Source organism: Gorilla gorilla, chromosome 4 (assembly GCF_029281585.2).
Source record: "Gorilla gorilla gorilla isolate KB3781 chromosome 4, NHGRI_mGorGor1-v2.1_pri, whole genome shotgun sequence".
NCBI lineage: Eukaryota > Metazoa > Chordata > Mammalia > Primates > Hominidae > Gorilla > Gorilla gorilla.
The window spans coordinates 126,586,195-126,611,742 of NC_073228.2; the positions used below are offsets into that span (position 1 = coordinate 126,586,195).

General features: G+C 40.1%; 1 long non-coding RNA gene across 1 annotated transcript; it reads right to left on the minus strand.

Moving 5' to 3' along the window:
- Positions 1-5,235: 5,235 nt before the first annotated feature.
- On the minus strand, positions 5,236-23,891 carry LOC129533662 (uncharacterized). The gene is made up of 3 exons (XR_008679969.2): positions 23,860-23,891; positions 21,104-21,273; positions 5,236-5,246 (listed from the first exon to the last, which is right to left on the minus strand). It is a non-coding gene; the product is annotated as an uncharacterized lncRNA (long non-coding RNA).
- Between the last annotated feature and the right edge of the window lie 1,657 nt (positions 23,892-25,548).

Consider the following 25,548-nt stretch of genomic DNA (forward strand, 5'->3'; position numbering starts at 1 on the left):
TGGTGCAAACACAGCTCACTGCACCCCCAGCCTCCTGGGCTCAAGTGATCCTTCTACCTCAGCCTTGGGCCACCATATCTCGCTAATTTTGGGGGTAGAGACAGATTCTTACCATATTGCTCAGGCTGATTTCAAGCTCCTGGCTTCAAGCAATCCTCCTGCCTCAGCCTCCTAAAGTGCTGGGGTTACAGGTGTGAGCCACCATGCCCAGCCAAAAAAGCCAATTCTTCTTTACCGAACACAAGCAAGAATAAAAGGTAGCTCTCAACAGCAGCTGTAAGTGGAAATTAGAATGTGGCCCCCCATAAAATGGAGAAGGAAAGGAAGGAAGGAAGGAAGGAAGGAAGGAAGGAAGGAAGGAAGGAAGGAAGGAAGGAGAGAAAGAAGAAAAGAAAGAAAAAGAGAGAGAAGGAAAGAAAGAAAGAAAAAGAAAGAAAGAAGAAAGAAAGAAAGAAAAGAAAGAAAGAAAGAAAGAAAGAAAGAAAGAAAGAAAGAAAGAAAGAAAGAAAGAAAAGAAAGAAAGAAAGAAAGAGAAAGAGAGGAGGAGGAGGAGAATGTGGCCTGCAAACCTTTTTCGAGTACTTTTGATAAAGTCCCTGACAGTCAGTGAGTGCCAACTCAGTCCAAATATCAGATGATGGCTGTGGCCTCCCACTCAGTCCATTGTTTTAAATGGCCTGAAGATGGCCACATTATGGACAGAGCACAGAGGGCAATAAATAGGTCAGATACTTTAGTTTCAAAACTGTATTAGGGTCAGATCTATGTCTGTGGTTCCTTGTACCTGAAACTAATGATGCAAGTAAACCAGAAAATTTAACTGGGGCGGGCAAGGAGGGGGATATTTTATTTCCAAGGAAATTATAGTCCTGTTGTTTTTTGGCTTCTGCTCCTGTATTAGTCAGAGTCCCATTAGGAAGTACTTAAATTCTGTAATTTGAGGAGAGTTTAATTAAGGAATTATTGGACATGGTGAGAAGAAGTAGCTGACGGAAAGGAAGAGTAGGTCACCCCTTCAACTTGGAACAGTGGAGTGCTATTACCATCCTTTAGTGAGGAGAGAAAACAGTTTCTGAAACTAGCAGACAAAAAGAGATGCCTGACAGGCAACAAGACCTTTGCTTGAGGGACACCACAAGCCTAGGGCAACCCTGTGAAGGAGAGAGCCAGGGGAAGAAATACCCCAACCTTTCTCATTCTTCCCTTCCTCTGATCTTCCTCCAGGGCTCCCCATTTGCTGAACCCAATTGAGAACAGAACAAGGAAGTTCTATTGAGGTAATCCTGTCAGTCTCCCAGAAAAAAAGATTAGGGTAGAGAAGGAGAAAAATAAATAATCTAGAGGAGTAAATAAATAATATTCCACATAACTGCACACCTACACCAGCAGGAAAATGGGGTACAATGCTATGCAGGCTTTAAGAAAGGTTTATTCTCCAGTGCCCACCACAGATGAGGCCATGGAAGACGATGAACAGAGAGTTCCTCCTAAAAAACAGAACAAGATGTTGCCGTGTGAAGATCTATTCCCAGGGAAGGGGTCCTAGCAGTTTCTGTTCATCTGGACCAGTAACAGCCTCTTTCCTTTTCCAAATGGAGTCTTAACTGTGGTTATTATGCTGTGAAGGAGAGATAACTTATTTTTTAGTTCATAGGTTGCTAGGCCACGAGGAAACATACCCAGACAAAATGAGAGCATTACACATAGACTTTGCTCAAGATGTGGTAATTAGATAGGACCTTTGAGTTACCTCCTCTTTGATAGGAAAGGAAATAAATATGCTTCGTTTGTGAGAAAAAGCGTGTGCACAGATATTGATGTAGTTAAAGGCACTGACTGTGGCAGAGGTTGTTAATTATCCTTCAATATCTATTCTCCCCATCTTCCTTTAAAAATAGAATCCCAAAATTATATCTGAGCACATGGCCATCTGTCTCCTTTGCGGCCAACTTTGGTCATTTGACTAAGTCTTGGCCAATAAAATCTAAGCAGTAGTAATGTTGAAATTCATTCTTTTGTCCTTAAAGTAAAGGAAATGATCTCTGCTTCCCTCTTTTCTTCCTTCCTACTAGCTGTGATGTGGACGGACATGTGCAACAGTGAGAGCAGTCATATCTGGCTATAGGTAGAAGCTGCATGTTGGAAATGGCAGAGCAATGAGATGGATGAAACATGGGTCCAAACGTTATGAAACCACAATTATCCCCAGACAACTTATTCTTGAATGTTATTTAAGAATAAAAGAAAAAGTCTCAATTATTTTGAGTATACACCTCAGAGGCCGAAACCTCTACCTTAACTAATACTTAAACCAGGTGTAACTAAAGAGAACAGGAAATGCAGTCACCCTGTAGAAAGCCAAGAGAAAGGAACCTACTCAAGATTTAGGGAGGACTATGCCTTCTCTCACACCCAGAACACTCTCCAAGTCCATGACCATTTGGGAGAATATTGCAAATATATGTTGATATGAAAACCCTAGACATTTCCTCATTGGAATTGCATGTGAAAGAATCTATCAGATACTCAGTCCAGATACTTACCAGATACTTTCTGCTTCTAAACTGAGGTGGCCCCATATACAAAAAGGGTCCAGCATGGCCCTAAAACCAAGAATTACTTGGGCAAACAGCAAATTCTCCCTTCTTTGAGGGGACAAAGAGTGATTGTCTTTTTCTTTCTGGCATACAAAGCATGGGGGAAGGAAAAAATACACTTGGAAATGACAAAGAGTACTTTATTGAGATTGGAGAAAATAGTGTGAAACCCAGGGCAAGGGAAGAGTCTCTACAATGACCAGTGAAGGGGGAAAGGAGGAAGAGGCAAGCAGGACTATTACCAAGAGAGAGAAGCGTGGTGGAAGCTGATTCAGAGCTGAGCCAAATGTGTAATTGAAACCAGAACTGGTTAGGACGAAAGTACAAGTTTAAAAGTGAGATCACAAAACGAATTCCAAGTAGCCACAGTGTTTATATGTAGAGATGGAATGGATCCTAAGAGCCTTAGGAGATCTCTTGCTTGTTTTCTAAGCAAGACTCATTCCAATGCCCAGCAGGGACACTTGAGGGCAATGAGTTAAGTACATCCCCATTTGATCTTCCTATCAGATGGGAAATTCCCATGTGCTTTATATAGTTTTAAGTTTTCTTTTGAAATGCAACTATGGAAATGAAATTAAGATAAGAAGCAACTATTAAAGTCTTGCACTAGAAACAATGAGTTTTACTTGACTATGGAGTTTGTTTAACTAAGGTGATTTGGAATACCTTAAATACCCAGGAAGGAAGACGATCCCCTTAGGGACTTAACGGCCTGTTACTTGTTCACAAACAGAACTAAAACTAGAGACTCACAGGATTGGTAAATATCTTTTTCTTCTTATTCCCTTGGCAAATGTTTGCCTGCTTGACAGAGTCCATTACTCATTTTAAAGGATGCTCATTGCCAGTTTCCTAAGTATACTATTATTAAAAGATGAGTACATTTTTGGAAAATGTCAATAAAACTTTAAGTTAATTCTAAGACTGTAAGATGGAAATATCTATGCAGATGTTGTGTATTGATTTCTAAAAATATTTTCTTCCCAATGGCTGCTTCTCAATTTTGGGTTTTGGGATCTTTTCCCTCATCTACATTAACTGGAAAATTAGCACAGGAAATTTAAGTAATACTACATGAATTCTCAATGGTCAATAGAACTGAATCAGAAGGCCCAATTTGTTATCTACTAACCAAGAAATTAATTATCTCTAATACTACTTCCTATCTATATGGCCTCGTACAAGCCTCTAAACCTCTCTGTTTTATTATGTTTAAAATGAGAATAAACAGCTCAAAAATTAGCTGGGCGTGGTGGCAGTCGCCTGTAATCCCAGCTACAAGGGAGGCTGAGGCAGGAGAATCACTTGAACCAGGGAGGCGGAGGTTGCAGTGAGCCAAGATCGCACCATTGCACTCCAGCCTGGGCAACAAGAGCGAAACTCCCTCTCAAAAAAAAAAAAATAAAATCATAAAATAAAAATAAATAAATTAATAAATTAAATGGGAACAAATGCCAAGTGTGGTGGCTCATGCTTGTAATCCCAGCACTTTGGGAGGCCTAGACGGGCAGATCACTTGAGGCCAGGAGTTCGAGACCAGCCTGGCCAACAGGGTGAAGCCCCATCTCTACTAAAAATACAAAAATTAGCTGGGCATGGTGGCACACGCCTGTAATCCCATCTACTCCAGAGGCTGAGGCATAAAATCGCTTGAACCCTAGAGACGGAGGCTGTAGTGAGCTGAGGTAGCACCACTGCACTCCAGCCCGGGGAACCAGAGCAAGACTCTGTCTCAAAAAAAAAAATTAAATTAAATTAAATTAATTAATTAGTTAATTAAATTTAAAAAATAAGGCCATGCGCAGTGGCTCACGCCTGTAATTCCAGCACTTTGGAAGGCCGAGGCAGACGGATAGCGAGGTCAGGAGATCGAGACCATCCTGGCTAACACGGTGAAACCCTGTCTCTACTAAAAATACAAAAAATTAGCCGGGCGTGGTGGCGGACGCCTGTAGTCCCAGCTACTCAGGAGGCTGAGGCAGGAGAATTGCTTGAACCCGGGAGGCTGAGGTTCCAGTGAACCGAGATCGCGCCACTGCACTCCAGCCTGGGCGACAGAGTGAGACTCCATCTCGAAAAAAATAAATAAATAAAAATAAATAAAATAAAATTTATTTTCTTATCTACATGGGGAAGCACAATTGAAAGAATACATGTGAGGCCGGGCGTGGTGGCTCACACCTGTAATCCCAGCACTTTGGGAGACCGAGGAGGGTGGATCACGAGGTCAGGAGATCCAGACCATCCTGGCTAATATGGTGAAACCCCGACTCTACTAAAAATACAAAAAAATTAGCCGGGCGTGGTGGTGGGCGCCTGTAGTACCAGCTACTCAGGAGGCTGAGGCAGGAGAATGGCGTGAACCCGGGAGGCGGAGCTTGCAGCGAGCCAAGATCGCGCCGCTGCACTCCAGCCTGGGTGACAGAGCGAGACTCCATCTCAAAAAAAAAAAAAAAAGAAAAAGAAAGAATACATGTGAAACTGTACCATAAACTCTCAAATGCTGGTAGACTCCAGGCCTTTAGCTTAGGTAGATCTGCCTCCAGAACTCAGCATCTCCAACTCTTTCTCTTGTTCAACCGCATTCTAATGCCAGCTTCTCTTCTTGCTTTCTGAGTTCTTACATTGTCCTTGCCTTCATTCTCTCTGTGTAAGAAATGGGAATTATATTATCTACCTGATGCAATTGGTATAAGGGCAATCTAGAAAGCTCCTAGTGCAATGCTTAGCATATGGTCAACTCAATAAATCCAACTAGAGATGGGCAAAAGCAATCAGAGGCCATCTAATCCACTTCTCTTATGCAGTTGAGGAACCAGTGCTGAGAAGTGAGGAAACTGTGCAGTTAAGCATGGAGCAGCAGATTTAGATTCCAGGTCTTTGGACTCTCAGAGTTCTTTCCACTGTAGATTGCGGTAGTATCAAAACAAATAAATGATCGAGGGGGAAGTCATCAAGGCGTGTTTCCCAGTAGAGTCTTTCAGTGAAACCAGTACGAGAATGAAGTGAGGGGCAAGGAAGGGAAGGAAAAACAAAATAAACTCCTTTTCTCGTGGTTCAGTGGGCTATTATAGCTATATACATCACATAAATCTTCTAATGGAAGTTTTATAATTTGATAAAATATATTCTGATACATCACATAATGGAAGATTATCCAGCCACCAGAGTCTGAAGTAGACCGATAAGCACTAGCATAGAAAGGTGTGCCCAATATATTTAAGGGCAAAAGGTGCTACGTGGTATCTACAACATGGTCCCATTTTTGTTTCATGTATATAAGTCTTATGGTAATAAGTCTGGAAGGACATCATCCAGATCATTAGCAGTGGTTATCCTTCCATATAATAAAGACCTTTACTTTTCTATTTTATTTCTGTATTATTTAAATTCTCAGATTTTGATCATTAGGAAAAATAAATCTTTTTTAAGTAAAAAAAAACTTTTGAAATAAAGATCAATTGCATGAAAGTGCAATTATTCAGTATTACGAAAGATTAAGAGCTTTGGCAAGAAGAATGAAAATATTCAGCCCCTTTCTTTCTTAAAGATTATTGCATTTCCTTTATGTGAGCAATATGAGCAAAAATAAAAAATAAAAATAAAACAACAGAGGCAAGCACTTATAATGGAATATCTTTTCCCCACGTGCCTAACTAAATAAAAAAAAAATGCAAAGCAGGCTATCTTGGAAGCAAGTATAAAAACTCTTCCCAGCCCCATATCTAAAAAGGAAACAAATCCAAATTATGTCTCACAGCACATGCACAATAGCCCTGCAGTGTTTTAATCCACTGTTACTTGGTATCTTAGTCCTAAGGATCTTAACCTTGTCTGGGAATCTCCTGAAATGTATCAAAAGGTATACATAGTGCATGTGTACAGTTTTCTGGGGAAAGGAACTATAATCTTCATCCAAACCCACGAATATTAAGAACCACAGTGTTCATGTATTCACACATATTCATTCTACAGACACTTGAGAATTGTTCTCTTCCGTGCATTGTTATACATGCGGTAGGAATGTTATGAGTCACTCTACACACATCATTTCTAATTCTGCCAGCAATACTGCAGGTAAAGATTATCCCTTTTTTACCAGTGGGGAATATGAAGAATTAAAGGTGTCTACAAATTCTTTTTTTTTTTTTTTTTGAGACGGAGTCTCTGTCCCCAGGCTGGAGTGCAATGGCATGATCTCAGCTCAATGCAACCTCCACTTCCCAGGTTTAAGTGATTCTCCTGCCTCAGCCTCCCGAGTAGCTGGGACTACAGGCATGCGCCACCACGCCCAGCTAATTTTTGTAGTTTTAGTAGAGATGGGTTTTCACCATGTTGGCCAGGATGGTCTCAATCTCTTGACCTCGTGATCCGCCCTCCTCGGCTTCCCAAAGTGCTGGGATTACAGGCGTGAGCCACCATGCCCGGCAAAGGTGTCTACAAATTCTTTGACACTCTTTCCATTGAGAATTAGGGTGTGATGCTCCTTCCCCTTGAGTCTAGATGGGCTCTGTGACTATGTTAACTAACTGAATATGTCGGAAGTGACACTGTGTCAATTTCCAGGCCCAGGACTTAAGACACAGCCATCTTCCAGTTAATGTCCTTTGGAATAATAGCTCTTCAAAGCCAGCCATCACATTGTGAAAAAGCCAAAGCAGGCCCCTAGAGATGCCCACACAGAGAGGAACTGAGCTCACCAACCTGCCAGCCACATAGATGGGCTGTCATGGAAGTCGATGTTCCAGTCCCACTCCAGCTGCCCCAGATGATGCTGTGTGGCATAGAGATGAGCCATTATCCCCAATGAGCCTGTGGTAGGCAGAATAATGGGAAGATGTACATATCCTAATTCCGAGAACCTATGAATATGTTACATTACATGGCAAGGGTGAATTCAAGTTGCAGGTAGAATTGCTAATCAGCTGACCTTGAAGTAGGGAGATTATCCTGGGATATCCAGATGGGCCCAATGCAATAAAAAGGTCCTTAAAAGAGGAAAAGAGAAGCAGGAGAGAAGGTCAGAGTGATTCAGTGGGAAAACAACCTGACCAGCTGTTGCTGGCTTTGAAGATGGAGGAAGAGACTGTGAGCCAAGGAATACAGGCATCCTCTAGAAGCTGGAAAAGGCAAGAAAACAGATTCTACCCCTGGATCTTCCAGAAAGATACACACCCCTGCTGACACCTTGATTTTAGCTCAGTGAGAACTGTGTTGGATTGCTTGCCTACAAAACTGTAAGATAACAAATGTGTGTTGTTTTAAGCCACTAAATTTGTGATAATTTGTCACATAATAGAAAACTAACACACAGCCCTTTCCAAATTGCACATTTATGAGCAAAATGAATTATAGTTCAAAAACCACTGTGTTTTGGGTTGATTTGTTCCTCCGTGATAGATAACTAGAACAATAAAATTAAGCTCAGGATAATTAATCTTTCCAAGTGACCCAAAAAGTTCAATTACTTGGCTCTGGTATGACATTTTTCACTGTGAAAACCTTCATGGTCAAAATGTCACCAGCCATTCCCCCCCACAGGCTTCCTGGACATCACTTATCTTCTTGCCACCCCCTGAATCTGCTCTCCCAGGGGTTTCAAGTGCTCTCTTTGCATCAAACCCCACGTGGTCATTTCTCTGTCCTCATTCTCAGTGGTGACGTTGTTGACCACCACTTCTCTTTCTTTCTCCAAGAAGAGGTTCTTACACACACCATTATTTCAATGTCAACACATTAAAATCCAAACATATCATTCTTAAAAATAATGACTACTTAAAAAGTTAATAGTACACAATGGCAAAATTAACAACTTTTTAGTAGGCTGTCAAACATTTTTATGAATGCCTAAGCCTCTTGTTTTAACTTACTTGAAGATGTTTCACAGATTTAATTTTCTATGTTTAAGTATCTTTTTTCAGTGGAACCATAAATGCCCTTTTAAATTAGTGGCAGTGAAAGTAGTTATCCTGGAAATAATTGTATTGAGCAATGAAGTTTTACAACAAAGCTATTTTAATCAGCTAAAATAACACTCTTCTCTGGTCATTAAATTACTAGAGAAGAAGAGTTACATTTTCAGGCAGGGATAAGATCAGTTCTTCAAAAGGAACTTTCATAGTAAGTCTTCTCACAAAGTCTCCAAAGTAAAGTGATAATTGATTGGAAAATAGGATCATTCTCCTTCATTCCTCCTCATTTGTTGAAGACCACCATTTCTTGATGTTTTTAAAGATTGATGATTTAAAGAAAGTCCGTTTCTCCTGAGTGAAACCAGTGAGAGATATTTCAAATCTTAGAGAAACTCCCTCTGGCCTACCAATCCAAACATAGATTAGGTGCAAGCATGTTTAACTTTAGAATATAATGAACCAAGTAGCCTTTTGACTCAAATCTCTGTGATACTCCCAGAAGTGTAGCTGTGAGTCAGAAGAGATAGCAGGGAAAATATATCACAAGGTGCTATTTGTTAAAAAGATAAACATAAAATATAAAATGTATGTTTTATGGTGCTGTATGGTATCTACAACATGGTCCCATTTTTGTTTCATGTATATAAGCCTTATGGTAATAAGTCTGGAAGGACATCATCCAGATCGTTAGCAGTGGTTATCCTTCCATATAATAAAGACCTTTGCACCAAATATTGAGTGTTTATAAATATTGCTCAAATATGAAGCAAACATGAATGTATTTCCCTGTAAACCAAGTCTCAATTGAATTTTTGTGTTCTTATTGGAATTTTACCAAATAAGGAGAATTGATACCGTGTGAATCAAAAATAAAACAAAAAGAGGATTTGAAACTAGGCTTTCATTATTAGGAAAGTAAAAAGGACTTCCAAGAACACTTGGGGAAACCTATCAATATACAAAGATAAAAAAGTCACTGGGTGACAGAATAACTGGTCTGTTTCCCTACAGGCTGCAGGAGTGAGCTAATAAGGATACAAATTATTTTGTTGGGCTCCAAAAAAAAAAAAAGAAAAGAAAAGAAAACTGTGAAGGTATAAAATAACTCTACCACTTAGCACTCTGTAGTAAATGATGGAAAGTCCAACTCAAACTTGCCTAGTTAATTAGAGAAATATATTGGTTCATGTAGCTGAAGGCTCAAGGACTAAGCTTCAGGCATAACTTGATTCAGGGGCTTATGCAATGCTATATGAGGTCAGTTAATCTCCAAATTTTGATTTTGTCATTCTCTGAGTGTTGGCTTCATCCTGAGGCTGTCTCGCATTGTGACAGTAGCAGTGTCAAGCCTCATGTCCTTACATCACTGGATTCTGTGGAAATGTGAATGCTCTTCTTTCTCAGGAGCCCAGCCAAGGTCTCCCCATGTCTCCCTGTCTCTGATTGGGTTAGAAGCCCATCATCAACCCCATTACTTGACCAGAAGAATGGGATATGCTAATTGGTTTTCCCAGTTTCTCCCTGACACTGAGGAAATAGTCACACGCATACAAATACAGCAGAACATAGAGGGGTAGTTTCCCAAGGGAAATTTAATGTATTAGAAAGTGTGAATGTTTGTTAGGCAATAGTGTCCACTATAATAAACTGGTATCAGATGTTAGTATGAGACATTTTTTATTGATACATGATATTTGTATAAATTTACGGGGTATATGTGCTATTTCATTATAAGCATAGAATGTCAGAATATTTAGGATATCCATTACTTCGAGCATTTATGATTTCTATGTGTTGAGAACATTTCAAGACCTCTCTTCTAGCTATTTTGAGATATGCAATACATTGTTGATAACTAGTCACCCTACTCTGCTAACTAACATTAGAAATTATTCCTTCTATCTAACTGTAGGTTTGTATCCGTTAACCAACCTCTCTTCATCTCCCCTTGCCACACACACACACCCTTCCCAGCCTCTGATAATTATCATTATCTCTCCCTCCACAAGATCAAATTTTTTAGCTCCTGCGTGTGAGTGAGAACATGGTATTTGTCTTTCTGTGCCTGGCTTATTTCACTTAACATAGTGACTTCCAGTGCCATCCATGTTGCTGCAAATGACAGGATTTTATTCTTTTTATGGCAGAATAGTATTCCATAGTATATATAATATATATCATCACATATATATCATATATATATATATGTATCATCACATTTTCTTTATCCATTTGTCCATCCTGGACCCTTAGGCTGATTCCAGATCTTTGCTACTGTGAATTGTGCTACAATAAACATGGAAGTGCAGGCATCTCTTTCATATACTGATTTTATTTCCTTCAGATAAATACCCAGTAGTGGGATTGCTGGGATCATATGGATAGTTCTATTTTTAGTTATTTGAGAAAACCTCATACTGTCTTCCATAATGGCTAAACTAATTTACATTCCAATAGTGCACAAGAGTAGTAAAAGACATTTTGAGTATTGTTTGTATATGTGTAAATGAGAAGTAAAGTCATTTAGGTTTATAAGATGGTCTGATATGCAAGTATAAAAAATATTCAGCCCAGCCGCTTTGATACCTAATGAGATAATGATTTTGTTCTCTTTCATTCTCTGTGTGTTTTTTTCAACTTTGTCTCCCACAACATCCATCCATGCAAACTTTGCTGTAGCCTCATCCATTGGCTTATCTGGATTGCTTACTTCTATACCTTGATCTTCCCAATTCCTAGTGCCTGGAATGTCCCTTCCCCTCTTCATTCTCTAATATCTAAATTCTCCTTTTTCAAAGCCTGATTCATAGCTACTTTCTCTCTGAAGCAATTTAGAAATAATGACCTTTTCTCCTACATTTTATCATAATTTTTAGGTTAAAATTTGCAATTTACTACCAATTCCCACTCTCTAGATCATGGACGATATTATTTTGATGGTGGAAGTCATGCCAGCTGACCTTAATATGATCCTAAGTTTATTCTCCATAGAGCACTCCTGGAAGTCCCTATCAATCAGTCAATCAAAGTCTGCTCATAAAATGAAACTTACTGGCCGCTTTGCATGAGCACTGGGTATTACATTCTCATTCTTTTCACTTATAACCCTAACAGCTTGTATGTTATGAGTATATAAAGCTTTGTCCCTAGAAAATGTTCAATAAATGGGCCGGGCATGGTGGCTCACGCCTGTAAGCCCAGCACTTTGGGAGGCCAAGGCGGGTGGATCACGAGGTCAGGAGCTCAAGAGCAGCCTGGTCAAGATGGTGAAACCCTGTCTCTACTAAAAAAAAAAAAATACAAAAAAATTAGCCGGGCATAGTAGTGGGTGCTTATAATCCCAGCTACTCGGGAGGCTGTGGCAGAGAATTGCTTGAACCCACGAGGTGGAGGTTGCAGTGAGCCAAGATTGTGTCACTGCACTCCAGCCTGGGTGACAGAGCGAGACTCCGTCACAAAAAAAAGAAAAGAAAAGAAAAGAAAATGTTCAGTAAATGTTTGGCGGATGGCACTTAATGGAATGGAATGCAAAATCTAAGGGTAAACTAAATGATGGTGGTAACTGGTACAAAAGGTAATTATGTATTAAGGATATACACTTCTGTGATATTCACATTTAAAATGTGAGAACTCCAGGTTTCCTTTCCCCAAACAATATGTTTTCACAAAATGGGAAATAAAATTTTAATGTACATTAAAGCTTTCCCTGAGGAAATGGTTGGAAACCATTTAAAGCAAAATACTGACATTTAACTATTCTTGATCCTAAGAAATAAAATATTTCAGCAGATTCACTTATTTAGAAAACACAATCTGTGGTAGGTGATATATTTGAGGAGAGGGAAAAAAAAATCCATCCTCACAACCAGATCTGGTTGGGGAATTATTTCTGGAATTGTGAACAATTATTGCGTATATTTTTAGCTACGGTTTCAGATGGCCTTATAGTGTTGGGAATTATAGCATTTTATAGCCCAGAAGTGATTATATAAAATCATGTTAAAGTGATTATAATAAGAACTACGAAGGCAGTAATGTTTGCTGCTCTGCAGAACACTTTGCCCAGGAGACTCTTTAAAGCTGAATGGAACAGAAAATGCTGGTAGTCATATTAGACCTGTTCCTCCAGTAAAAGTCCACACTCACTAGCAACCACAACCTGGCAACATTTTCTTTGAATCTCACATCTCATCTACTACTGAACATCAAAACAGCCGGTTACATCCTTGTAAAACAGGACAGATTAGCAATTTAGCAGCATAAGTGCCTCTTCCTTCATCCCCCTATCATTTTTATTTTTATTTTATTATGTTTGTTTGTTTGTTTGTTTTTGAGACGGAGTCTCACCCTGTCACTCAGACTGGAGTGCAGTGGCGTGATCTCAGCTCACTGCAATCTCCATCTCCTGGGTTCAAGCAATTCTCCCGCCTCAGCCTCCAGAGTAGTTGGGATTATAGGCATCTACCATCAAGCCCGGCTAATTTTTGTATTTTTGTAGAGATGGGGTTTCACCATGTTGGCCAGGCTGGTCTTGAATTCCTGACCTCAGGTGATCTGCCCACCTCGGCCTCCCAAAGTGCTGGGTTTACAGGCGTGAGCCACTGCGCCCAACCGCCCCTCACCCACTCCCCTGTCATTTTTAATTTAAAAAGTTCGGATTTGAAAACACTGGTTTTTAATTCATTTAGGACAGTCAGTGAAGGGAATATAAAAATTACAAATTTCAAAACGTCTTTTTGTGTGTGTGTGTGACTAAGTCTCCCTCTGTCACCCAGGCTGGAGTGCTATAGCGCGATCTCGGCTCACTGCAACCTCCACCTCCCGAGTTCAAGCGATTTTCCTGCCTCAGCCTCCTGAGTAGCTGGGACAATAGGCGCGCGCCACCACGCCCAGCTAATTTTTTGTATTTTTAGTAGAGACGGGGTTTACACCATGTTGGCCAGGCTGGCCTCAAACTCCTGACCTCAGGTGATCCACCCGCCTCGGCCTCCCAAAGTGTTGGGATTACAGGCTTCAGCCACAGCGCCCGGCCTTCAAAACGTCTTTCATTTCAAGCTATATAAAACTTCCAAGTTTTAAGCAGTTTTTAATATCAAATAATTAGTTCCTTGTCATTTTTCTACATTTATTATTAAACTTCTAAGCAGGACATTTATCATGGTTTTCCTACACAAATGGCATTTCAGTGTATCCACGTAGTTGATTAGAGAACTTTTTTTTCTTTTATTTTTTTTGAGATGGAGTCTCTCTGTGTTGCCCAGGTTGGAGTGCAATGGCGCAATCTCGGCTCGCTGCAAACTCCGCCTCCTGGGTTCATGCCATTCTCCTGCCTCAGCCTCCCAAGTAGCTGGGACTACAGGCGACTGTCACCATGCCCGGCTAATTTTTTGCATTTTTAGTAGAGACGGGGTTTCACCACGTTAGCCAAGATGGTCTCGATCTCCTGTCCTCGTGATCCGCCTGCCTCGGCCTCCCAAAGTGCTTTACAGAAGAATCTCAACTAATCAAGGCAGAAGAAATGGTAACAGAACCCCCAACGAAACAATAAATCTAGTCAGTGAAACATCAATGGGTACTAATACCACTAGGTGAAATGTTCATGGGGAACTTTATAATGGATAGATCAGGTTGATAATACCTGAACATATTGATCAATCTTAGCATTATTAAAAGTATGTCAAGCAAACTGTATGTGATAAACTGGTAAATGTTTTATCTATTGCTGCATAATAAATTACTCCAAAACTGAGTGGTTTGAAACAACAGTAAACATTTATCGTCACCCACAATTTCTCTGTATTAGGAATTCTGGAGCAGTTTAGCTGGTGGTTCTAGCTCAAGGAATCTCATGAGGTTGCAGTTTAGGTGTCAGCTAAGGTTATTGTCATCTGAGGGCTTTGACTAGGGTTGCAGGATCCATTTCCAAGATGGCTCACCCATATGGCTGTCAGCAGGGGGCCTCAACCCCATGACCTTCTCCATAAGGCTGCTTGAGTTTGCAGCTGTCTTGATTGGCTTCCCCCAGATTGAGTGATCCAACAGGGAGAGAGGAAGAAGTCACATGCCTTTTATGACTTGGCCTCCTAAGTCCCATGTCATTATTTCTGCTATGTCCTATTGGTTCACAAGTCATTCCTCCTAGTCATTGTGGTAAGGGACTACACAAGGACATGAATATGAGAAAGTGAAGATTAGTGGGGCCATCTTGGAGGCTGGCTACCGCAAATAGGAAGTAATCCTATGAAGTATTCTTGCCCTGTCCTCTGTAAAACAATTCCAGGATCTAATCCAGCCTGTAGGTCTAACTACCCATTAGTTATAGCAAATGGAAGGCAAGAGGAATGGATAGAGGAACAAATTAAACAACACCACAGGGAAGCAACCAGTCTCTTCCATGATGTGGGACTATTTAAAGAGCAAGATCTGATTTCCTCAGCCAATAAATGATACGGGGGTAGGGGAAGGTGGGGAACAGTTACAGAGTGAAAGAGATTTAAGAGATGTAACAACCAAATGATAATGATTCAAACAAACCAATTGGAAAATACTTCTTCTGTACAGTTGTGAAAATGTCAAGGACTGGATATTAGCTTATATTAAGAAATTGTTAGGCATGTTCAGGAGGATAATGGCATTGTGGGTGGGTGTGTTTAATATCCTTATTTCTTATATGCTGAAGTTTTTACAGCTGAAATGCTGTGATGTCTGAGATTTCTTTTAAAATAATTCAACAAAAATAACAAATAGTTGGGAATAGATGATACGAGACTGACAAAAATTTAAAAATTGTCATCACTGACTGACAGGGTAAAGGGAGTTCATTTTACCACTCTTTCCAGTTCTGAATATGTTTTTAAAATCTCCACAATGTTAAGCCATAGAAAGTTTGGGATTAGTCACAGCAGTTAGCATTACGCAGAGGTACCTAGAGGAACTGCAAGGTGGTTAGCTGTGTTTGGGGATGAGGCAGGTCTGCAGCTGTGGTTCTACACTTTCATGAACTTAGAGTCTGTGGCAGGAGAGAAGATGAACTGCGATGCAAGGGAATGATGGGGGAGGTAGGGCGGTCAAGTGGGAGTAAATTGCAAAAGTCTGCACAAATTGGTGATAGTGGTCTCTTCTGGGGAAGTGGCAGCAAAACTAGAAAGGAAGGAAAAATCCTAAACTGGTGTTTGGCCACAGCCTACAATAATCTGCAGTTGCTTCCTTTCAGATCCCCACTATTTCCTGTGTAACTTCCCTTCCTGGAGCAACACTTTATTTTTGCCTTTTAGTAAATCTGTTACTGTTCCAACTCCAATTTCCTTAACTTTATAAAAGTTTTTTGTTCTGTTTAGAGTTTAAGGTTTGTTTGTGAGGGTGCTGAAGAGGCCAGGGCAGGGAAAGAGTATAAAAGTTGTTTTTGCTGTTCCTTTTAATCTATCTTTGCCATAGGAATATTTCGATAGTCTTTTAAAGCATATGATACATGTTGGGAAAGTTGGAGAAAGTTACCGTATAAATATGAAGTGATAAGTATCATGAGGATAGAGCAGGGATTACAAAAGAAGACAAAGAAAGGCTTTGATTTTTATAACTATTTTAAATCCTCCCATTGTAAAAGTACTTGTATTTGAGTTGAACAAAAGGACTCAGAGCCAACTTTAGAAGGTTGTTTAAAATGTTTATATCTTCTCAGGCTTTCCTGGATGGAAACATTAGCAATTAAAAGGCTCCAAATTATTCATGGAGAAGAATAAAGTATTGTCTAAAGGATTGGAAAGCCTCAGAAGAAATCATCACAGAAATTGTTTTATCAAATTCTTGCTACTAAAAGATTGTATTTTATCCCAAAATAGAATGGAGTTTCCTAGCTATTCATGGCTGAGAAAAAAACAAATCATCTTGTTGGTCAGCCTCAGATATAATTTGTCATTAAATATGGGAGTGAAGGAAGAGGAAATGTTATCAAGTTTCAGTGTCCACAACTGAAATAAAGTTAATTACATGACTGTTCAGAACATATAAAAATACCTTATTGTATATATAATGCTTTGGTTTGGGAAATTTGTTTTAATTTCTTTCTATACCTTCTACAACAAGGATGTCACAATGATTTCAAATAAAGAAGTTAAAAATCTGAACCCCTATGAAAATCAAAGCACAAGTTGTAAAATTCAAAATTATGTCAAACTGATCACTTGGGGCTATATAGAACCATAAAACTCGATTTAATTATACGAGGGTGCTCAATAAAGAACAGTTTTTTTAAAAGAACCTGTATTTTCTTACCAAAGGCCCCTGTTTCCTTACCCCACAGTGAGCTAGATTATGTGTGGCCATATCTACCACACATATTACGTGTGGCTAGATTATGTGACACCACATTATGTGGTGTCTCTATCTGTGCTCTCTCTGGGCTGAAGGGTGGAGGTGCCCAAAAAAACAAGTATTACTGCTGCTTTCTAACTTCTTGCGCTTTTAGTGTGGCCCCTGGACCAGCAGCTACCATGCTACCTGGGAGGTGTTTTCTTTAAGAAATGCAGACTCGTCCGGGCACGGTGGCTCACTCCTGTAATCCCAGCACTTTGGGAGGCCGAGGGGGGGCAGATCATGAGATCAGGAATTGGAGACCAGCCTGGCCAACATGATAAAACCCCGTCTCTACTAAAAATACAAAAACTTGCCGGGCATGGTGGTGCGCGCCTGTAAACCCAGCTACTCAGGAGGCTGAGGCAGGAGAATTGCTTGAACCTGGGAGGCGGAGGTTGCAGTGAGCTGAGATCATGTCACTGCACTCCAGCCTGGGTGACAGAGCAAGACTCTGTCTCAAAGGAAAAAAAAGAAAGAAAGAAATGCAGACTCAAGACCTACCCAAAACCTACTGAATCAGAAACTATATTTTAACAAGATCTCCAGGTGATTCATATGCACACTATATTGTAAGAAGTATTGTTCTAGAACACACAAGAATTTTCAGATTCCAATGGTCACCTTTCACTTCAAATCTTACCTATCTGATGTTTCCATCTGGTTATCTGAGATGTTTCCTTCTTGGCTCCATGCCTTCCAGCCCTGAGGTAGTTGCTACCACTACACCTGGCCTAGGCTTTCAGGATAATTAATCCTGGCTCAAATCCTAGAACCTAAGGTTGTAAGCCCCTTGAGGGCAGGGAACAAGTTGAAAGAATGTCCACATCCATTTCAGGACCTGCCACATAGCAGAGACTCAAGTACTTTTTGAAGAATTAATAAATGATAGATAAGAACATGGCCTTTGATATCAAACTGAGCTAAGTACAAAACCTGACTCTTCCACTTACTAGCTGCATAACCTTGAATAAATTACTTAATTTCACTGAACTTCACTAAAATGGGAATCATAATCCTATCTCAATGAATTCTACTGAGGATTAAAGAAAACTGAATGTACCTAGCATTATGTACATATTTCATTCTAAGGGGTCTGGGTTTTTTCATGTATTAATAAAATAGTACTATGTTTTTCCATTTTTAACTGTTACCTCCTTCCTGTCTTAGTTTACTTAGGCTGCCATAACAAAATACCATAGACTGCCAAAATTTTTACCTTGGACTTTCCAGCCTCCAGAATTGGGAGAAAATTAATTTGCTTAAGTCACACAGAGCTCAGTTTCTAGCTAGGGCTCTCTTCCTGGCTTGCAGTTAGCCTTCTTCTTGCCTTCTCCTCACATGGCAGAGAGAGAGAGAGAGCTCTTTTCCTCCTCTTATAAAGACACCAAACCATTAGGATTAGGGCTCCACCTTCATGAACTTACCTACTCATAACTACCTCCTAAAGGCTCTGTATCCAAATACAGTCACACTGGGGCTTCAACATTTGAATTTGGAGGAGACACAATTCAGTCCGTAGCATCTCCAATACATAGCATTGCAGTGTTAACAATTGTAACAAAAAACTTCTATGTTAGACAGATTTACATTCCTTATAGCAATGCTATTATTTATTTGGCCCTATAATGTCCTGATATTCCCTTTATTTAAGTTTTTCGGTTTCCTCAGCATTCTTTACCCATCTTAATATGGAGTCTATTTGGGTCTCTCCTCTAATAATTATTACCTTTTTTTTTTTTCTAGAAAACTGTTTATTCTTCTAGAAAACTGTTTTTTCTAGAAAACTGTTTTTATGCTTCTTAAAATCCTTAAACCTTTGATTAAGTCAATAAACTGCCAGAAATGCAAGCGATACTTATAAGCATTTTTTTACAGTGCATCAAGATAAAAATAGGTTAAATATATTATTAGAAAAATTCTTTCTTTCTTTCTTTCTTTCTTTGGTTAAATATGTGATTAGAAAAATTCTTTCCTTCCTTTCTTTCTTTCGTTCTTTCTTTCGTTCTTTCTTTTCTTGAGATGGAGTTTCGCTCTTGTCTCTTGTTGCCCAGGCTGGAGTGCAATGCCACGGTCTCAGCTCACTGCAACCTCTACCTCCTGAGTTCAAGCGATTCTCCTGCCTCAGCCTCCCAAGTAGCTGGAATTAGAGGCATGCACCACCACGCCTGGCTAATTTTTGTATTTTTAGCAGAGACGGGGTTTCACCATGTTGGCCAGGCTGGTCTAGAACTCCTGACCTCAGGTGATCCACCCGCCTCAGCCTCTTAAAGTGCTGGGATTACAGGCGTGAGCCACTGCGCCCAGCAACTTACTTTCAAAAGGATTATGCAATCTAGCATCCTCTCCTTTACTTTCTGAATTCATTTCTGACTTTCCTTCTACTTCCTTATTCCAATGCAAAACTGCATAATTCTTTAGAAAGAGCCATTACCGGCTGGGCGTGGCGGCTCATACCTGTAATCCCAGCACTTTGGGAGGCCAAGGTGGGCGGATCAAGAGGTCTGGAGTTCGAGACCAGCATGACCAACATGGTGAAACCCCATCTCCACTAAAAATACAAAAATTAGCTGGGAGTGGTGGTGGGTGCCTGTAATCCCAGCTACTCAGGAGGCTGAGACAGGAGAACTGCTTGAACCAAGGAGGCGGAGGTTGCAGTGAGCCGAGATCGCGCCACTGCACTCCAGCCTTGGTGACAGAATGAGACTCCGTCTCGAAAAAAAAAAAAAAAAGAGCCATTACCAACTGGGCGCTGTGGCTCATGCCTGTAATCCCAGCACTGTGAGAGGCTGAAGCGGGTGGATCACTTCAGGTCAGGAGACTAAACTGGCCAACATGGTGAAACCCCCATCTCTACTAAAAATACAAAAGTTAGCTGGGCATCATGGTGGCCACCTGTAATCCCAGCTACTTGGGAGGCTGAGGCAAGAAAATCGTTTGAACCCAGGAGGCGGAGGTTGCTGTGAGCTGAGATCAAGCCACTGCACCCTGGCCTGGGCGAGAGAGCGAGACTTTGTCTCAAAAAAAAAAAAAAAAAAAAAAAGCCATTACCTATTTTCAATCCACGACTAACAACAATTATGAAGAATATGAACAGCCTTTCCCCCTAGTCCTTAGATGCTAATATATTTTTTGACTGCTATGATCATTTGAAAACCATGCCCAGTTGAACTCTTAAATATTTCCAAGAACCTTATAGAGATAGACAAAGCATTTAACTCAGAGAAGCACTTAATTAAAGGTGTTTATTATTCAATAAATATCTAGCTCATGCATTGTGTTTGGCAAGAATAGAAAGATGAGAAAAATACAGATTCTTCCCTCTGGGTGCTGGTTGGCTAGTGGGAAAGATAAACATATGAACAAAAATAAAATATTCATTCCTCATGAATGTATCTATAAGATACAAATGACTGGCGGTATTTCAAATATACTTGGACTGGGGATATAAATTCACATTGGTGGCAGGAAAACTCAGTAGTATTGTCTAGGTTTGCTACCTTCAATTCCTCTTCTCCCATTTTGTCTCGAATACACGCCAGGTAGGCTTTAACCCTCACGACTCTACTGAAACAGCTCTTGTCAGGGTCACTGGGTCCCTAGGTAATCTCAGTGTGCCCGTGGTCTAAATTTCATTGTAACATCTCACAATTGTGTTTCTCCACCCTGAATCTTTCCTCATCTGAACTCTAGACCATTCATTGGAGTGTAAAATAAGTGTTTCAAAATTATATCTAAAACTAAATCTTCAATTTTCTTTCACAAATCTTCCTCCATGGCCATTCCTCCATCCTACTATTCACCTTGCTGCTCAGGCCAAAAACCAAGAATCATCCTTCATTCTTCTCTTTACCTTAAATTCTTCAAAATTTTCATCAGCAAATTCTGTCAACTCTACCTTGGAATAATATTCCAAACCCAACACCTGTCACCACCAATCCTCCCACTGCTCCAAACCATCACTATCTTTGCCTGAATCCTAAAATAGCCTCTCAACTGTTCCCTCAGCTTCCATTCTTTCCACTTTGCAGTTGATTCTCCACACAGCTGTCATAGGCATTCTGCTAAAATGTCAGCCAAATCGTTCACTCCTCTGCTCCAAAATCCTCTAATAGCTCCCCATCTTACTCACAGTAAAACTCAATGCACTCAATGGCCAAAGATCTATGCAGTCTATAGTTGCCACCCCCCACCCCCTGAACTCATCACCAGCTCCTCTCCCCACCCTGATTGTGATCTCACCTCACTGGCTTCCTTGCTATTCTTCAACCGCACCAGGCATGCTCCTGCTTTAGGGCCTCTGCCTTTGCTGTTCTCTGCCAGATCTCTATCTGTATAGCTTGCTCCTTTAGATATGCACAGCTCACCTCCTTTAGATCTTTGTTCAGATATCACATTTTCAGACAGGACTTCTGTTTTAGACATGTTTCAATCAAAGAAGCAGAATTAGTTGAAAAGAGAAGGAGAGAGAGAAAATGAATTTGTTACATGGATTTGACTTAATCAATTGTAGGAGCTCATTAACCAGACTCTGTAAGGCTGTTTTCTTTGCATTTCATGCTGGAGTTTGAAGTCTATAGATTAGAGAGTAGGAAGGAGAGATGGATATAAAGTTGAAGAGAGCCTGGTCAGTGGGCTGGAATCCAACAGGGCACTCTGGACCCCCTATCAGTTCTCATTGCCTCCAACCAGATGATGGAGCTGTCCTACATAAGAAGCCAGCTCCCTTCATCACAGAACTAAACACACACCTGGCCCAGGAGTCAGAGAAGCTGCAGGAGGATGCCGGGGAAGGTGAACAGTTGCAGGCCCAGTTTCTGTGCTATATTAATGAAGTGAGCCAGTAGAAGGGCCACAGCATTACCTGTCCTGACTTTCTAAACATAAAAAACAACATGGTGGCTGTTTCACGTCTTCCCTCCAAATATTCCCTCCAAAAAAACACACAGGAGAGACATAATTCAGCCTAGTCAAGTTACACATTACAAAGCCACCACCTCTTTTATGATTGTTCAGTCTAAAATTGCAGCCCTGCCTCTAGCATTCAGTATCCTTCTCTTCTGCATTATTTCTTCTCCATGCCACTAACATTCCATATATTTTACTTATTTGTTTTATTTAGCATCAGTCTTGTCCTACTTAAATGTGAGCTTCATGAGGATAGGGATTTTTTTTTCATATTTATTCACTGCTCGGTGTCTCATGCCCAGAAAAGTGTCTAACACACAGTAAATATCTGTAAATATTTGTTAAATAGAAGAATAAATGAATTATGTAAGCATTTAGATGAAAAATTTAAATAACTGTAATTATGATTATTTGTCAATAAAACATTTACATACAGATTTTCTAAATGAAGCAAGTGAGCATTACAGATATAGGAAATAAATTCACAATCTATAAAATAATAAGGAAGCTAAAGAACTAATGGCCTATAACTTATATTCACTCCCTGTTCCTTGGAAACAGGGAACAAGTTTATAGACAATAGCAGAAGAGCAAAAAGGTTTTGTAAGATCTTTCATGTAATATATGGAAAAGTGAAGATAATACTTTGTTAAATAAAAAGGGCTGCTTATCACCAGACTTCTCACATTAATTAGGCACTTAATAAATTTACTTGGCTGCTGCTTTTTTTTTTTTTTTTTTTTTTTTTTTTGCCTTTATTTTGAGACAGGGTCTGTGTTCTCTCACCCAGGCTGGAGTAGAGTGGTGCAATCTCAGCTCACTGCAATCTCCACCTCCCAGGCTGAGGTCATCCTCCCACCTCAGTCTTCTGAGCAGCTGAGACCTTTGTAACAGCCAGCTTAAGGTGTAGCTGCAACCTTTGTAACAGCCAGCTTAAGGTGACCTCTCATGGGAGTTAAACTGTCATCTCTGTGGAAGTGATCAGTTTTACTGTAATTACTGCAACGGGTCTTGAGTCTAACGAATCAAGAATCAGCCTGGAAGGCAAGAATCTTCCGCTAAGTCATGTGGGACATTCGGGGCAGGGTTGAAGGGTAAAACCCTGAAAAACCTCTGAAATATTCATTGGTCAGTTGGTATGCTGACCAGAAGGTGCCAACACAGTCCTCCTCATGGGAGACATAAGTGAGAGGCATGGGAATGGTGCACTGAACTCTCAGGAATAAAACTGTTCCTACAGCAACATGCCTTGTGGTGAAATACCATGGGGTGTGAATTCCTAGACTGGGCTTCACACTATGGCACAGGTCACTGGCAAACTCCTCCCTCAAAGAGGGCTTTGACCAGGGTCTCACAGGTTTATCTTTTTTGTTGTTGTTGTTTTGTTTTGTTTTGAGATGGAGTCTTGCTCTGTCGCCCAGCCTGGAGTGCAGTGGCACAGTCTCAGCTCACTGCAACCTCCGCCTCCTGGGTTCAAGCTATTCTCCTGCTCAGCCTCCTGAGTAGCTGGGATTACAGTTGTCTGCCACCGCGCCTGGCTAATTTTTGTATTTTTAGTAGAGACGGGGTTTTACCATGTTGGCCAAGCTGATCTCAAACTCCTGACCTGGTGATCCGCCCACCTTGGCCTCCCAAAGTCCTGGGATTACAGACATGAGCCACTGCACCCAGCTGACAGATTTATCTTATTACTTATTACATTACTCTGGTAACCTTATAACTTTATATGTATGATTTATGTGTTCTCTTTAAATGTTGGTCAGTGATAGGTTTAAAGGAAGATCAATAAAAGAAGGAGAATGATGCCCAAGAACTTTGGAACTTAAGTTTTTAAATGTCAACTTAAAGAAATCAGACAGGGCACCTAGGAACATATATCTTAAAGACCAATTTGCATTCTACATGCCTGTTATCAAATGGATACCTCCTTTACCTAGCAATATTGCTTTTACTCAACAGCCTAATAACCTGGAAAGTAGTAAAACTAAATGTGTATCTTATTGATAACCCATCAAAAATATTATAATATTTCACCTTTCTCATAAAATACATGCTAAAAAATGTATTAGGATATTAACATACAAGTTTACCTCTCTAGTGGGATGAGCTATGAATCCAAAACAAGATGATTCCTTTGGTCCTTTCAAAAGTAGCATTGTAGCATAGAACTGCAGAAAAAAAAAAAAAATATATATATATATATATATGGCAGTTTTCATAAATAAGGACTTATCCTCGAGCCTTTCACTCATGTCTTTAGTTCTCTTTCTAGGGTTTTAAAGTAGCATAATTTATTTATAATCCCTTAAAGATCATAAAGAAAGAAAGAAACTGTATAACAGCATCAACAAGCATTAAACAAAGCTCATTTTTTCATTCCTGGAAACATGATAAAAATTAAAATTACTATGAAATAATCATATTTTTCTCCCAGAAGTGGGGCAGTGTTTTATTTAGCTTTGAGTTCTCAAAGTTAAGGCTAGTGCCTGTCATATCATAAGTGTTTTATAAATGTTTTTAACCTGTGTTGTGCCATGAGGCCCAGTCCAGGAATTCATACCTTGTAGTATTTTACCACAAGGCATATTGCTGGAGGAACTGTTTTATTGCTCTGAGAGCTCAGTATTCAGCCATTCCCATGCCTCCCACCTATGTCTCCCATCTAGAGGACTGTGTTGGCACCTTCTGGTCAACATACCAACTGACCAACACGGCATATGACTATATGGCATATACACGAAATACGTAGCTACATGCCTGTGTTGTTATTTAAAGGCACACTCTAATAATTATCAAATGACTGTAAATGTACTACACACGTGGCTTACACCAAAATATTTGAGATAATGTCAGTAGCACATTATATTGATTAGAATGCTTTCAGCTGCTAGGAACAGAAAGGTTTGTCTTACTTTGTTAAAACAATACGAAGAAACATTTTCACATGGTAAGAAGTCATGAGGTAGGGTGGGTTCAGGGCTGGTAAATTCAGCAGCCCAGTGATATTTCCAAGGATGCTGGTTCTTTTCATGTTTCTGCTCTGCCTCTTCAGTATATCAGTCTCATCCTCAGACTAACTCCCCAACCCCCGCCAATGGATAATTCCAGGAATTAATAGAACATTCAGAGACAGAAGGGAAAGTCCGAGTTTCCTTTTAAGATCACGGAAAATTTTCCCAGAATCCACCATTCACACATCCATGAAACTTCTCCACAGGTCTCATTGGCCAGAAGTGTGTCACATGCTTTTCCTGAACCAATCATTGTCAATGGTGATGAAACTGCTATTGGTGGTTTAGAGCAGTCAGGATTACCACATTCCCACACCTGCCAAGATGCAGAATATGTGGCCAGGTGGGAAAGAAGGACACTTGAACAAAATGAGGATTTTACAAAGGTGGAGGAAGGGGAAATGGTCATTGGGCAGGCATGCAATGCATCTACTACAGGAGTAAAAATATAGCATTTCTAAATCTTTAATTATAATGAATATATTAGTCACAATTAAATTTTTAGCAATATTCTTTTCTGGCAGAATTTTATCTTTTTATTATATGAGGAGAGTTAGGGGTCAACATCTAGGCATGGATGGAAGTGAGACTGCGGAGATCAGCTCATTCTTTATAACATTAGCAGCAGGAGAAAATGAGAAGGCAAATAGGGGGTCAAAAAAGGGAGGCAGAAGGGCCTGTGGCACTTAGAGGAGACTCTTCTGCCATCTGCAAGTGTGAGCCGGCTTTTGCTGGACAAAAGACGTGATCTGGGATGAACTGTTTGCC